We start from the raw sequence: 3,716 nt of genomic DNA, 5'->3' as shown, positions 1-3,716 counted from the left end.
TAAATGTTTAAACTAGCGGTTGAGATACTAAGTGACTTTATTAGACTTTACCAACAGGGTGGGATGATTGTTAGCACCTTGTCCTCTGAGGATCCTCAATTACCTTCCACGGTTCCCCCAAGAGAATTTAAATCGAAAAACTTGCCACGTAAAGGAGGAAGAGGTCAAATACTTCCCTTGGTCTATAAGACTTAAACTCAGATAAAGATCATAGACAGACAGAAATTAAACGCTCATTTCTAGTTCGGCCATGAAGAAGAAATGTTCACCCTATTGAAAGCGCTAGAGTTATAAGGTATCGTACTTTTGATTTAGTACAAATTAAGTGAAGTCCATATGACCTATGAGAATATAGACCATATAAAGTAGACTACAGGATGTAATCAAACATTATTATTATTTTTGAGATATTAAAAGTAAGGAAAATACGTTTATATATACAATACCATAAACTGGAACTGAAATACTAGACATTCATCAGTCACAACTTATAATACACGAATTACAGAAGGTTAATGTTATTATGTTAATTAAACCAATATTAGTTGGAAGGGTGTTTGATGAATATTTAGATTTGGGTGGCCTCTCATAATTAGAAGATTTTTAATGGCATATTCAATGTATGTAGATCCATCTGTTATGGTAAAGTCGTTCATTAATATGTTATGACTTGTAGTTTCTTCATGTGATCGAACTTGAGTGGCATGGTGTTGCTAAGCATGGGCAAGATCTACGTGCCCCCCACCCAGTGGCATGCGTGTGAACTTACAATGCTAGAAACTAGGTTTCGATACCCGTAGTGGACAGAGCACAGATAGCCCATTGTGTCGCTTTGTGCTTAACTTCAAACAAACAAAAGATCTACGCAATATGCCTAAATATTCATAGATTAGCTTTCAAATGGCGCTTAGTTTGCCAATGTGTGTAATCTTACAGTCACTCACTACACATGTATTTCTTTATGAGTTTTGAGCGTCATTTATTGCATAAATATCATATCATTAGGATTCCATAACAAATTTAAATTAATGTTAACTCTAAATCCCCGTTAATTATAAGACTATGTTGGTTACAATTATTTATTAAGTGAAATGTAAAGATTCAAATGAAACTGTCAGTACAAATTATTTACCTTTTAAATAATGCTTAACAACGATTTCTTGCTTGGTTCGTGTCCCCATGTTTTCTTTCCTGTATATAGCATTGACTCAGTTATCTGTCTATATATCTCTCTATATGCTATCCAACTCCGCTTTATTTGCCGGACTTATATACAATAAAAGAGGGCGCCTAGAAAAGACTAGAGTTGCCAAGAAAGGTCAAGATCCTTTGAGAATCTCATGCCGTGTTACCAGCGTCGTAACAATATTAATCTTGTGAAAAGTGATAAATTACCAGTGAACTGTTAGTGTTACACAAGATCAAATGAGTCAAAGTGGTAATGAAGCACTAAATGCTAATGTATTACATTCATGAGCATGGCCCTGATAATGGAAGTAGAAAGAAGTGTTTAAAATCATTCGTTTCTAAATACTAGCCCTGTTTTCGTGAATTTTTCACTAGTATTTGTCACAGTAAAGGAGGGAGAAATGGGTCTAAATTGCACCTGACCCTCCTAGGTTGCGACCGAAATACCGATCTTAACAGGCGACAAAACACTTAATTCCCGTTTTAGCTTTTGAAAAGATGGTTCGTTTTCCTGACTTACTCTTGAAAAACTGTTAATAACCGTTATCACAAAGTAGTAGGCCTAAAGAAAACAACCTCGATCCGGCAACGAGCTAAAAAAACTACTAATTACTGCGAAGAGATGGTTGCACACAGACGACCTGCCCAAAGTGGCCAAGACAAAAACTTTTGACTTCTTCTTCAGCGTGAAGAAACTCACCAGTCTCCAAAAAACACATTAAACTTATAGAAACCGAACAACCACAAACTAACAACAACAGAAAAAGAGGGTTTGAAGTACGCATTCGTCGATATGCACGAAAAAACTATAAAAATGAAAATATATTGGTAGAGTAACACTCCCGAGTTTTCGAGTCCAGCCGCCTCTTTCTCAAGCCACTAATACTGTAAGATTAGTGTAGGTGGCACTAATAATAATGATAATTCTAACCCTAGTTTAGATAATATAATTTTGGTTGCAAAGAAAGAGCTAAAAACAATATCTAGAAAGAAAAGAAAAATGGTTAGGCGAACTACGGACAGCCATAACTTTCCAGACCATAGTGATAATGATAATGACGTGCAAATATGTCAGGACACTTGCCTAAGTACTGAAAAACAAATTCATAAGACCGCCTTAGATATAACAAAAACAGAAAGAGAAACAAGAGACAAATACACGGACAATGATGGTGTTACGACAGCGGAAGTCACGCGACTCTGGGAGCATGTGCGCTGAAATTTCTCGAAGGATCATGAATTTGCCCGCCAGCTCGAGTGTGATCTAGATACTCTCTTTTTTAGTACATATAAGCCTGGCAAAGAAAGCCAGCGGCAGATAGATAATTGAGTCAAGCTAACAGTAGGCACCCTAAGTAAAATGTGTGACTCACTGTGATTTATAGCGTGTGTTATAAAAGTTGTTAAGTGTATTACAAAATTTGTATCGAGAAAGAATAAACTAGTTTTACTCAAGAAAGGACTTGTGTCGCTGAAGTTTCTCGGAAAGAATTTCTATGGGAAATTAACAAACAAACAGATACGCAACAATGGCTTTACGTTAGTTACCTCTAAGAGGCAACGTAAACTGTTAGCAAACACTAACATAACACACACAGAATCTACAAAATGCAAAACATAAAGAATCCCCAAAGCTTGTAATAATACTAGAAAGCATTCCAATTTCATACAAAAAGCCGCAACTGGCTGAAGTTAGACGATGCAAGCCAAACATCGTAGCTATTAAACACTTAGCCAAGGGCGGTGTTTTAGTAAATGAAGTAAAAATAACTTACCTTAACAGTCTCTTTAAAGAATGGCCAAAGGAGGCATTCACATCTGGTAAGACTAACATGTTATTGGAGGAGTGTATTTTAATATTGAACTCAAACAGATCCAAAAAGAATTAATACAGAACATTTCTTTTACAAAAGTTGGAAGAATAGTATCTACAAGAACACAAAAACCAACTAATTCAATCGAAGTACATGCAAATGACATACAACATATTCAGAGTATAATATCAAATGGTATTGTACTATGGTACCAGATATTTCAGATCGAGGAATCAAAAACGCTGGCCGTAGTCGTGACACAATGTTTTAATTGCCAGCACTACGATAAATTGCTTGCCGCAGCCTGTATAGCTCTCCCACACTATATGTAATGTCCAAGAGAACATGAAAATATGTGCTGGTGTAATCGTAACCAAGTAATTACAGCAAACTACAAAGGATGCAATAAATATAAAGAAATTAAAACCAGAATATACATCACAACCTAACAGAAAAACCCGCAAAAATTACAGAAGAAAACACTAACATCAATAAAAATACCACTGCTGCCGATACCAATTACAAAACAAACACCTACAAATGCACCCACTTATGCTGCTGCAACCTAAACAACCAAGTAACAAACTATTTTCTATAATAACCACAAAATATACCGCAACCTGGAATATCAAAAACATTAATCATTACTAATATTAACACAGAAGATAGCCAAATAATTGAAACAGCAAAAAAAAAAAAAAAATAACTTATTTG

Source organism: Limulus polyphemus, unplaced genomic scaffold, assembly GCF_000517525.1.
Source record: "Limulus polyphemus unplaced genomic scaffold, Limulus_polyphemus-2.1.2 Scaffold3048, whole genome shotgun sequence".
Classification (NCBI taxonomy): Eukaryota; Metazoa; Arthropoda; class Merostomata; order Xiphosura; family Limulidae; genus Limulus; species Limulus polyphemus.
The sequence above is the reverse complement of the archived record's forward strand: the minus strand, read 5'-3'. Positions refer to the sequence as shown.